This window comes from Schistocerca piceifrons, chromosome 3, assembly GCF_021461385.2.
Source record: "Schistocerca piceifrons isolate TAMUIC-IGC-003096 chromosome 3, iqSchPice1.1, whole genome shotgun sequence".
NCBI classification, from domain to species: Eukaryota; Metazoa; Arthropoda; class Insecta; order Orthoptera; family Acrididae; genus Schistocerca; species Schistocerca piceifrons.
This window is the reverse complement of record NC_060140.1, coordinates 63,920,998-63,934,721: the sequence shown is the minus strand read 5'-3', so window position 1 is coordinate 63,934,721 and position 13,724 is coordinate 63,920,998.

The following is a 13,724-nucleotide window of genomic DNA, read 5'->3' as shown; positions in this document are numbered from 1 at the left end:
TGGGGTGACACCCCCCCCCCCCCCCTTGTTACACTACTCACACCCACATACAATGAGGGAATTTGAAATACACTCAACATTAATCAGATTAGTAAAAATGTGTGTGGAAGAAACTTTATAATGCGTAAAGACGTCGGTACGGAAACTGAACGCTTTTTAGTATAGAATGGATTGAGATAATGAGACTCCATTTCACCTTTTTTTTAACTTCGACTTAGAAACAATCGATAGTCGTTTGCTTGTTTTGAATGTTAGTGACCTCTTGTTGCCATTAGTCAACCAGTCCGACAACAGCACCCAGCCTAAACAAACGCAGCAACAGCAGTAGTAACCTATTTTGTGACTTTTACGAGTTCCTAACCAGGAGTGTACTGTTTTTATAGTTTAGTTTCTTGAGTTTCAGCGTGTTAGTTTAACATCTAGTAGCCACAGTTCTCGCATTTACGATGGCGTCGGAAAGTAAACAGATTTTGTGACACACTAAAAGTTCCTAATCAGGGACGAATTATTTAGTTTCACCTGTGTGCTTCGGTAGTTAGGTTTTTGAATCTCTGGGTATTAATCTAATTTATTACACACAGTTCCTACATTTTCTTCAACGTCTACAGTAGAGTTTTCCACTGTCTTTAGTATGGATAGGGACTGTATTGTGTGTGGATGCGAGCTGAGTTGGTGACACTTCACTCTCAGCTCCAGGTTGTGATGGCTTCGATTACACAGCTTGAGGCTGCAGTGAATGGACACCACTGTTGTGGGCTGGGCATGGGAATCCAACAAACGTCCAGCACGTCCGAGTCCTCTGATCGGTCCTAACCAGTCACTGCTCGCACTGAGGTTGACCCCTGGGAGACAGGGAAACAGGTCTGTTGTTTGCTTGATATCGTTATGAGCATCTATGAAAAGTGACTCATGCTACGTTGGACGACAATCGGGCTGCCAGGTATTGGACGTCACGCCTTATCACAGAACGTGGAAGTCTGTGACTTGCCTGCTGTGCGAAGCAGAACAGGCGGCTTTCCGTGACGAATCTGACAACAGAGTGCATCTCTGCTGCAGCGCAAGCGTTTTGGAAAAAGCTGTCCAGTGGACATTGTTGAACATGGGACCCCGCAGACCCTGCATCTTGTCATGTTGACCTGTTGAGATCCTCAATTAAGACTGCAGTGGGCGCAGGATAATCGAGATTGGATTGACGGAAACTAGTGGCTCCGTCAGACGAATCACATTTCTTGTTACACCAGGTCCATATCCGAATATGTGTTCATCGAGGAGAACGGCATCACGCCATAGATGCAGGTCAGTGTGGCCTCGCACTGGGGACATTCACCTGGCCCACCATGATTTCCCCTCCATCCCTTTTCAAATCGAGAATAGTGTGTGGGGTGACGACTGTTGGTATGGCTCCGCATGATCACGTAGTTTTTTTTTTTTTCTCTTCGTCGCTATTCACCGAGACGTAATTGGGAGGACGTAATGCGTTTCCCGACTCTTCTTGGAGAGTACTCTCTCGGAATTTCAGCTGCATACTTCTTCTGGAAGCATAACGCCTCTCTTGAGCGTCTCCGCGTTTACCAAATGAACCGTTGGCGAAACACAGCATTCTTTTTTGGATGTTTTCTGTTTCTTTCTACTAACCTAATCTGATAATAGTACTATGTTAACAAGAAAAATTTAACAGTCAATGGAACAAGTGTTTCGTAAGCGACTTGTTTCGTGGACGAATTTCATTTGCTTAGGATTCTTCCAATGCATCACCTGTTTTTGCTACAGTTTACTCAACAGTCGTTCCCCTGTAGCTCGCCCCACACGGTTGCTTGTGTCTATTACACCACTGTTACTGTTTGCAGTCATAGACCTACGTCACGAATAGTGTAATGGATCTTTTCGACTATTTATGCGCAATAGGTCATATTTCATTATGGGTTTGGGAAACTCTCAGTCCCTGTATTAACTATCGCTCCTCTGAAGCATTTTCTGCATTTTGGTGGCGTTGCAAGCTTCCTGCAGACAACAGCTTCGTTCGCGCAGACTCTAACTCAGCTTCCGACATTGTCGAACAAATGATTCTCGTATCTTCCAAGCAGTAATGAGTTTCTGACACAGCGTAGCACGTAACCTCTTCTTGGCGGTGGTTGTACCGCTAATGCCGATTGCGGCCATTGTGCTCTTAAGTCAATGATAGTTCTCGATTTTTTTACGACAGGCTTCAACGTCATCGTTAATATACGCTAATTCACTGTAATTGTTTTTTCAAGAGCTGTGGAATGGAGCTATATAAAGTATATGGTTCTAATTAAAAAAACGTACTTGTTTGAACGTCTCCATTGATACTAGCGCTAAAAACATTAACCGAACAAAAAAATACGAGCCCGTCGAGAGTGTAAGAGTTACCAAAAACCGCATTTCGATATGTGTAATCGTTCACGAAATAAAAGAAGGGTTAGTACGTCTTGTGTGACTCACCCCGTAGACAACAGAGCCATCCAGTAATAGCCTAACTCAGCTTCCAATGTTATCCTGTGCATCAGTAATATATTATACTGTCAACAGAAACTTGTATATTGCATTTCATTAGAATACCTGCCGAAATTATGCATCCATTTATCGAGCATACATCGACAGACACTGTCAAATACGAAAGTTGTCCAGAATGTAATGCACCGCATTTTTTTCTCACCCGAAAACGATGCTACAAATGTCTTTTTTTTTTCTTTATTGTTATTTTAAACACCTTGTACAAAGGTGGGCTGTCAGCAGCATAGTACGCTGCTCTTCAGCCGCGAGTGGTACAATATAAGTCATAAAGGAGGTACAGATGATACAATACAAATGGCGGGTAAAAAACTGTAGACACGGAAAACAATATACACGAAGCCGTTCACGCTGGACAAGAAAAAACACAAAAACCTGTTGACACGGCGCACAAAACACGGACGACTGCGACGGCACAGGTGAACGGTGGGGTGTGACGGTGAAAGAACACTAAACACAAACATGAAGGCACTGATGGCGATGATCTCCGGCGCGGGAATGTCCACTCAGCGTGTACGAGTCCAGGAACCGGCCAAGAGAGGAGGAGGGGGGTGGGAGAGGGGAGAGCAGAGATGCCAAGGGTAGGGGAGATAGGGGGGAGGAAGGAAGGGAGGAGGGGAGGTAGGGGAAGCCCGGGGGAAGAGGGATGGAGGAAGGGGGGATGGAGGGAAAAGGAGAGAGAAGGGAAGGAGGATGCCCAAAGGGAAACACACAGGAATTTGAAGGGGAGGATCAAAGTTGGTAGGAGGGGTAGATGGAGGGGAGGAGGGCATCATTAGGGAGCGGGAACTGGTGGAAGCCACCTTGGGTGAGGGTGAGGAGGGTGGAGAGATGGAGAGCAGGTGGGACGTGGGAATACAGGCGCGGCATTGGGCGGGGGTGGGAGAGGATGGGTGAGACAAGTGGGTGAGGGGGATCAAGTTTATGGGAGGTGTAAAGGATCTGTATCTGTTCGAGGAAAAGGAGGAGGTGGGCGAACGGAATTGCGTCATACAGGATCAGCATCGGGGAGGGGAGACGGATGCGATAGGTGAGGCAGAGAGCATGGTGTTCATGGATCTGCAGTGATTTGTAAAAGGTAGGGGGGGGGCGGAGATCCAGGCCAGATGGGCGTAACAGAGGATAGGGCAGAGGGGGGATTTATAGGTGTGGAGTATGGCGGAGGGGTCCAGACCCCACGTACAGCTGGAAAGGAGCTTGAGGAGACAGAGTCGGGAGCGTGCCTTGGCTTGGATTGTCTGGAGATGGGGGTCCAGGAGAGGCGACGGTCGAGGGTGATGCTACGAATGCAAAACGTTACGTATGTATTACTCGCATTTGATGTCTTCTGAGTGAGCGTGACAAGTTTCCGTCACTTCCGGTAGATACCGTAGCTGCAGAACAGTTTCAAAATGGCGTCTGTACGTAATGTATGTTACAAGCAGTGTGCCATCATTGAATTTCTCACTTTAGATAAAGAAAATGTGGGATTATTCACAAACGCTCTTGCAAAGTCTATGGAGCATCTGCTGTCGGCAGAAGTACAGTTAGTGACGGGGCACGGTGAGGCCTACAAGAAAGACAGGCCACGGCGCGCACGTCACGAAGTTAGTCCTGCGCTCGCTCGCTCGCTCAAATCAGCAGACAAACTACGTTTCTACACCTGTTAACTCGTAACTAGGCGTGTCAGTACAAACTAAAACTGAATCTTACACTGGAATCCGCCATTATGGAATCTTACTGTTATTAGTCCTATAATGATGGGAAGTCCATGGGCCTACTTATAATTTGTTATGGCTGTACTGGTGTACAATAAAATAAAATCATACTAAAATGATTATCAGTTGCATAAAGCACCACTTCCAGCATGCAATAAGTACTGTTAAGCCGAAGTGACTTAATGCTATAAACACGCCGTTATACCATTTACATCGAGTATTGATATTAAATTAAATTTTGCTGCCGTACTGTTAATCAGTAAGACTTCATAATAACAGGTTCCAGTGGAAGATGCAATTCTCGTTAGTACTTACACGCCTAGCTGCGAGTTAACAGGTTTAGACACGCATTTTGTCTGCTGAGCTGAGCGAGCGAGCGAGTTCAGGACTACCTCCGTGACGTACGCGCCGCGGCCTGTCTTTCTCGTGGGCCTCGGGGCGTGGGGGATGACGTCATCAGAAGGTGGTTCGGTGGAGCTCCACGATTTGCAGCGGATGGGGAGACAATCCACGCCTGTCACACCTGACGTGTTGCAGCGAGCTGATGACGTCATTCGCGAGGACAGACACATTACGACTCGGCAGTTGGCGCTGCATCTGCCTATCAGCAAAAGAAGTGCGGATGCAATTATCCACACTCTTGGATTTTCAAAAGGGTGTGCAAGATGGGTCCCACAGTGTCTAACGGGGGATCACAAATCACACAGAAGAAACATTTTTCTTGGTTTGTTGCAACGTTTTGAAGCTGATGGGGATGCCTTCTTATCCTGGATTGTGACAGGTGATGAAACATGGGTTCGCCACATTCAGTGCGAAACAAAACGACAATCGAAGGAATGGTGCCATTCCCACTCACCAAAGAAGACAAAAATCAAAGCAACTGCTTTCGCCGGTAATGACATGATCACCATGTTCTGGGACTGTGAAGGTGTGATTCTCATTGATGTGATGCCAAGAGGCGGTACCATTAATTCAGAAGCATATGTCAACACATTGACGAAACTCAAGACGCTCTTCCGGCGACTTCGGCGCCACAGCAACCCAGGAGACGTTTTGGTGCAAACGATAACGCTCGGCTCCACGCAAGTCTGAGGACTGCTGAACACATCGCAAAACCGGGTTGTACAGTGTTACCCCATCCACCCTACAGACCTGACCTAGCCCCCTCAGACTTACACTTGTTTTGGCCATTAAAGGATGAATTCGTGGAAGACATTTTCAGGGCGATGAGGAGGTGATTGACACAGTGAAGCACTGGCTCCGCCACCAGGACAAGGATTCGTGGCGACAGGGCATACACGCCCTTCCTTTGCGCTGGAGGAAGGCCATAGAAGGGAATGGAGACTACGTGGAAACATAGGGTGTTTAGATAAAACACCATTCTCCTGTGTGTGTAATTCTCATTATGCTTAATAATGAATTGTTGACGAAAAAAAAAATTCGGCGCATTACTTTCTGGGTAACCCAAGTATAGTGAAGGAATTTGAAATACCCTCAAAGTTAATCAGATTAGTTAAAATGTGTAGATGAAACTTTATGTAGCATAAAGACCTTGGTAGGAGAAACTGACCGCTTTATGGTGTACAATGGACTGAGACAAGGGGACCCCGTTTCGCCTGTTTTTATTTTTTTAATGTCTACTTGCAGACGACCGATAGAGAATTAATTAAAGCTAATCCAATACGAATCAAAACGCAGGAGATAAATATTACTAGACTTATCTATGCAGATGACACAGCATTCATAAGTAGTTCAGAGTGATGCAAAACTATTACAAATTTGCTGAGAAAGCAGGATTTCATGTTAACGAAGAAAACACAGAATACCTGGTCATAAGTAAGAAAATAAGAAGTGGTGCACCTTCGGCTGTACGTGTATTCGCTTTCAGCACTGTTGACCGCTTCAAGAACATAGGGAGTCTTTTTAATAACATCAATAGGAAGAATATAGAAGCCTGTCTAGCAACAGCGAACAGAACACTATATAATGTTATCAAAATTCTAAAAAAAGAAACATTACTTAGTACTAACTTCAAAATCTTCTCGTATCGGTTAACTGTCATACCTATTAATGTTATGCGGATGTGACGTATTAATATTTCGGAAGAAAGATGAGGAGATTTGTTGATATTCGAGAGAAAAATACTAAGGAAAATTTTTGGACTTTTGAATGACGAAAATAACGTGTAAGGGAAGATAAAAATGGAGAATTAAGACAACTGCACAAACACCACGACATTGTTGAAGTGCTAAAGAAGAGAACGACAGGACATACAGCAAGAATGACGGACAGTATCTACGATAGCATTCCGCAGGACAATAGATCGAAGAAGAGGAAGAGCAAGGCACAGAATTAGGTGATAGAAGAACATGCGGGAGGAAATAACTAGAATGACCATCAATATCGAATGGACAAACCGTGCGCTCGACAGAAGGTAATATAAGCCAGTCGTAGTGCAGGCTTATGCTCGATAAAACCTTTGCTGCTTGTAAAGTGAAGTTCGTCGAGTTTGTTCCGCTCAGAACGATGTGTTGCGTTAATTTTGCAAGGAAGTCCTGAGAACTTGTGAGTTAATGAGCATTTCTCCCTCATTTAGGTATATGGCCGAAAGAGTCAGCCTTCAGGAATTGTGAAACGAACCCTGTCGTCCAGGACCGCATGCCACAAAGGGCGCAGATTCACCACGAGATGGGGAAACTCACAGGCGTCTATTGAGGCCTAAGCAGTGCAGTGTGCGAGTGAGACAGACGAGAACCTACGTCACAGGGAAACCCAGTAGAAGGCTTTTGTGGCCAAGGAGACGGAGCAGTGTTAAATATGGCGGACCTAAGATCGGCCATAAAGGGAAACATTTATGAAAACTATAATTCTGTAGTAGTGCAGGGAATGAAGCAACAGTAATTTTAATCAGCCATCCTCCATAAAATTTCATGGCGATCCCAGTAAAACTTGAATACTGATCGTATCTGTAAGTTTAGGATTTACTGTTAAAGTGAAATTAACAAGTTTTGTAACAAAGACTTGAATGCTAAAATCTGAACGCCTTGGCCGATCTTAAACATCGACATTTCATATAGAAGTGCGTCATTAAAATGACAGATGTTGTAAATATCAACTCCGTAACTTCATTTGTTTACCGAGACGTGTAACCAATGGCACCCCATACCATCACGCCGGGCGATACGCCAGTATGGCGATGACGAATACACGCTTCCAATATGGGTTCCCCGCGATATCGCCAAACACGGATGCGACCATCACTATGCTGTAAACAGAACCTGGAGTCAACCGAAAAAATGACGTTTTGCCATTCGTGCACCCATGTTCGTCGTTGAGTACACCGTCGCAGGCGCACCTGTCTGTGATGCAGCGTCAAGAGTAACCGCAGCCATGGTCTCCTAGCTGATAGTCCATGCTGCTGCAAACGTCGTCGAACTGTTCGTGCAGATGGTTGTTGTTTTGCAAACGTCCCCATCTGTTGACTCAGGGATAGAGACGTGGCTGCACGACCCGTTACAGCCATGCGGATAAGATGCCTGTCATCTCGACTGCTAGTGATACGAGGCCGTTGGGAACCGGCATGGCGCTCCGTATTACCCTCCTGAACTCACCGATTCCATATTCTGCTAAGAGTCATTGCATCTCGACCAACGCGAGCAGCAATGTCGCCATACGATAAACCGCAATTGCTATAGGCTACAATCCGACCTTTATCAACGTCGGAAACGTGATGGTACGCATTTCTGCTCCTTACACGAGGCATCACAACACGCCGGTCAACTGCTGTTTGTGTATGAGAAATCGGTTGGAGACGTTCCTCATGTCAGCACGTTGTAGGTGTCGCCACCGGCGCATACCTTGTGTGTGTGCTCTGAAAAGTTAATCATTTGCATATCACAGCATCTTCTTGCTGTCAATTTAATTCGCGACTGTACCACATCTTCTTGGTGTAGCAATTTTAATGGCCAGTAGTGTACCAGTTCAGCGTGTACCTTCACAAGTTTGCAATCTAACATCCCATAGATGTTCGGGCTCACATGCTGTTCCTCTTCGTCGAAATGTGTTGGCTCGAACTCGTGTAGGGCCTGAACCGCAAGTGTCGCATTACACGCCCTAAATTACACACTTGTGACCCTTTGGTTAAATTATCTGGCTGATGGCAAGTTTGCGAAATTGTATGAAGTTAATATGACATATAATAACAGTAATAGTAATATCGGGAACTAAATTGACGACCCATAAATGATGTAGTCCACACAGTTGCGATTTGGTTTGAATAGTGTTTATTCACAAAGCAATCTAATTGTCATAGTAGGCCGGCCTCTGTGGCCGAGCGGTTCTAAGCGCTTCAGTCTGGAACCGCGCGACTGCTACGGTCGCAGATTCGAATCCTGCCTCGGGCATGGATGTGTGCGATGTCCTTAGGTTACTTAGGTTTAAGTAGTTCTAAGTTCTAGGGGACTGATGACCTCCGATGTTAAGTCCCATAGTGCTCAGAGCCATTTGAACCACTTGTGAAAGTGGTCGTATTTAGAATTACTGTACACTCGAGCACATGTCCATTTGACACAGTGCGATCATTCAGAATCTCATCGCGAAATGCAAGTTCACCACTCCACCTCGTTAACTCTGCGAAAAGTTTGAGTTCACACCAGGCGTTTCACTTCCTAGCTGCCTAATGACCGACTGTACGCTTTCGCGTCTCAATCCGAACTGTACCCTTTGGTGCCTCCAGCCGAACTGTCCGCTTTCGCGTCTCCACCAGCACTGCCGCCTCTGCCCGTTCCCGGTCGCGTTTCCCGCGCACCAAACGTCCTCGCTCAACTGACTAGGGCAGTTGCCTCTCCTGAATCCGTCCACCTGATTGGCTACAGCTTATTCTACATTATTTTACATTTTAACGTATTTAAATAGTCAAAGCTTGACCACTTTCAAGTTCTAAATAACGTAACAATAACATCGACGGCACTTTGAACTGTGGAAGTTACATTTCAGATGTGTTACGACCCGTGGCTCTATCCTTCATTCGATCTCTGCGAAACCCTACATTTCAGCAGGATAATGCACGACCGCATGTTGCAGGTCCTGTGCGGGCCTTTCTGCATACAGAAAATGTTCGACTTCTGCCCTGGCCAGCACATTCTCCAGATCTCTCACCAATTGGAAACGTCTGGCCAATGGTGGCTAAGAAACTGTCTCGTCACAATACTCCAGTCACTACTCTTGGTCTGTGGCATCGTGTTGAAGCTGCATGGGCAGCTGTACCTGTACACGCCATCCAAGCTCTGTTTGACTCAATGCCCAAGCGTATGAAGGCCGTTATTTCGGCCAGAGGTGGTTGCTCTGGGTACTGATTTCTCAGGATCTATGCACCCAAATTGGGTGATAATGTAATCACATGTCGGTTCTAGTATAATATATTTGTCCAATGAATACCCGTTTATCATCTGCATTTCTTCTTGGTGTAGCAATTTCAATGGCCAGTAGTGTGGGTCACCGCCAGATACTACACTTGCTAGGTGGTAGCCTTTAAATCGGCCGCGGTTCGTTAGTATACGTCGGACCCGCGCGTCGCCACTATCACATACCGAGCGCCGCCACACGGCAGGTCTAGTCTAGAAATCCTAGCACTCACCTCAGCTGTAGAGCCGACTTTGCTAGCGATGGTTCACTGTCTACATACGCTCTCATTTGCACAGACGACAGTTTAGCATAGCCTTCAGCTACGTCATTTGCTATGACCAGCAAGGCGCCATATTCATCTTCAAGAATGTATTCTGAACAGATGATATTGTGACTGATGTGGCGTCAAGAGCGACGTTCATCATTAATGGATTAAAGTTAAGTATCAAACTAATTACGTCCGCTTTCTGAATTCTCATTCCTTGTCATGTTCCAGACCTCACGTCAGTTTAGTTCTTCCCTCCTCACGCCAGCCTGCGTGAGCTAAAACTCGTGCATTTCGGCCTCCAATCGTAACACGGTGTTGGCTCTTCTGCTAACACAAAAAGCAGTGTATGTTTATGGGCAACTGCTAGTTCCTACATTAACAATCGATCCTCTGAAGCATATTCTGAATTTTGGTTCCGTTGCAAGCTTCCTGCAAACTACACCTTCGTTCGCGAAGACCCTGACGCAGATTCTGACGTCGACGAATAAATGACGCTCATATATTGTAAGCAGTATTGGCACAATACCACTCGCATGACATACACTCTAATTTACCTTAAATCTGTCCATTTTGCCCCATTCAGTACGAAATGATGAGTTTTGTCTCGTTGTAAGCACTGAATGCCGTCACTAATGTGGTCCGATACGCAGTAAGCTCATATGTCTCGTGTTTACGGGCTATCACACCGACTTAGTCATCACTTGCCATTAAGCTGCTATCAAGGATGATTTACTGCTGCGTTTAGCACGGCTGAGTACAGGTGCTCGGAGTGCACCGATAGATTATTAATTTACCGTGAAGAGCAGCGCTCTGGGGAAGAAGCTCAACGATTGTACCAACAGTGTTTTCCGTACCGCGGTACTTCATTTCTTGTAATAATTTCTAGACTAGATCAACGGAAGGCGGGGATATTCACACATAAATGTGGTTCTGACAGAAAGCGACGAAATGTCGACTTTCTCGTTTACTTACTTCAATTCGACATGAGGCGGAGGTGCCTGACCCAAATCCCTGCTGGGTTATACAAGAGCAGCGAGTCAGGGCTTATCCCCACCAGAAGGTACACTCCAAGAGTCTGACAGACTTTTCCCCCCCACTTGTCAGCTTTTGAACTTCGTATCTGACCGTTTCCAAGAAGACTCACGTCACAGGAGAAGGTCGTTTCAAGAACAGTCGAAACCGCCAGACGTATCTTAAAGTAAGCACTCATTGCGCGCATTCCCATGTATTTTAGCGGTCATCGTACACCAGGTACTTCGAATTGCGTGAATCGTAACGAGCTGCGCAGATGCAAATTTTGGACAACGAATATTTTTGCCATCGTGTTGAGTAATTTTCCAAGTTAACAATGTATGGAACAGCAATATTTTCGCGAGACTTAACAACGTGTGTTGATTCAGTTTTCCTTGTAACAGATTAGTGGGCTTGAGTGTTAAACAGTCTAGCTTCTTCAGACCGTCCATATTCAGTACCTTCGTCATACACAATGCAGCACAATTTTAGAGAATAGTTACGTCAATAACTACGACCCTAGAAGCAAAATTACCTATATTACTTATTAGTAAATCTGTCACAGCTTTAGAAAATGAGTTCGATGCACAATTACAAAATCTTTGATAATTTGGTTAATGACATAACACGCTGAAGTTTCAACCGAGTAAATTTGAAATATAGCTTAAAATCATATGTTCTTCATAACTCCTTCTCTTCCGCTGCCGAATGTTAGATAATAATTGGTAACATGGATAGGTACTAAAAAGTGCATATGCTAATTACATTTTAGCCATTGTGCAGCTTCTACGTAGTCAGGACGTACTCATAGCGACAAACATAACATGTGTACATGGCCTGTAAAGTGACTCATTCCACATAATTTCCGTAAAATCGTGTAAATGACGTACAGAATATGGAACTATGTTAAGTAACTATGAAACATCCTTTATTTCAAGCTTTCAAACAGGAGAAAAGAATGCTTAGTATACGCTGAAGAACGGCAATATGATTTCTCCCAACCTGGTACCATGTGGGGGAACGAAAGAACTGGAGTTCTCAATAGTCCATATGGGCAAGAGCGTCCACGTACAGATACCGTCGACAACTGGTTAATTGAAACAGTCTCTCTTTCCAAACGCCAATTATACCGCTACATTACGTTTTTCTCGCCAACATGAGTTACAGTCAGTTCCACAAGACAGTGCTCGCCATAGTGTTAAATGTAGCGTCCGCAGTGACATCTATGGTAGTGGTCTCGAAACTGTACTCAATGCGCTTTTGCACAGTGTATAGATAAACAGTATGAGAGATGAATGTTTTGTTTTGCTGGTTGCAGTTTTGGCTATTTGCCTTTCTTTGCAGCCAATTTAAATGCTGAAGAAATGTGCAATATTTATCAAAAATGCCTTCTGAGGTCCGATAAGAAGCTATTTGGTTCGAATGAGACAAACTGGGTACTTCAAGAGGATAATGATGCGAAACACCGCAGCCGTCTCTGTACAGCGTGGAAACAAGACAATGGGGTGTCCACGATGGGTTGGCCTGCAATGTCTCCGGATGCAAATCCGATAGCAAATGTTTGGTCCCGTGTGAAGATGAAGCTTAAAGGAAAGCCAGGATATACTTTGAAGCAGCTGTCACATTAAATCAGAACGATATGGAAAGCGTTACCGAAAGAATACGCAGAAAATCTCGTGGAAACGACGCCAAAAAGGTGCCAAGCTAAAATCGATAGTGGTGGCGATTGGATTAACTATTAGGTAGTGGCGCAATTAGTAATAAAATGTATTGTCAGGTAAACAAATATTTATAGTAGTTTCTTTTATTCCATGCAGATAACGGCGAACATATTCTTATGGAACTGACTGTAGACGAAAGCAGTTAACGATGACGTACGTACACGAGTGGTATGCCGCTTCGGTTGACCAACTGAATTTGCTACTTCCACGGGAGATACTGACAAGGTATTCTTGTCTTACGAACCGTAGAGGTGTACTACTTGCCGTTTGAGATATCCAAGGAGGCTACGAAACAGATTGTAGCTCCCTTAGGAACTGTTCCGCAAATGCAGCAGCAGAAATGGTCCACGAAGAAACATTTGGGTGTGTATAATGGTTTGCGAGCTCTGATAAGCATTTAACCCTCTTATTAAATCGTAAGTGGTTACAAGGCTTTCATGAGATACGAGTACCAGTCCCACACTGGTGTGAGTTGCCCTGGTTCAGACCACGTACGCGCCCATTGCAGCCAGACAAACACTCGCGCATCCTACGGAATCTGACTTCACAGGCGTACTCCTACACAGAACGCTTGCCTAATGGCCCGCGGTTGACTCACAGCTTCGGGTCGCACCCACGACATCTGAACACACCGTCAAGTCATCACGCATTCTTAGCAACCTCCTGTTGCCACGAAAGCTGGGACACCCTCTCTCCACTAGTACTGCGACCAAAGCCATTTTTCGGGTCCATGCACCTTGTCATTGCTGGAACTTCATGGAGTGTCTCGGTCCTCCGAAGGTGGTGGAGTTCGCAACAGGAAGTGTTTTGGCTCCCATTCACGTGGTAAATGTCGTCTTCTGATTCTGATTGTCTTCTGTTTTTTCCAGCTGTTTGGTTTAGTGTGTACGGGGTGTTTCCGTAAGAGCGCAGAAAACTTTAACAGGACATGGAGGCTGCTCCACTGAACAATTTGACGTAGGAAATCTGCAGTCGGAGAACCCGACTAAGAAGATAATTAAAATAAAATCGCATTACTGTGTATTTATTTACGCTAATTACAGTCAACTGCAAATACCATCAGCGACACGATGAACGTACCATTCGTGCTTT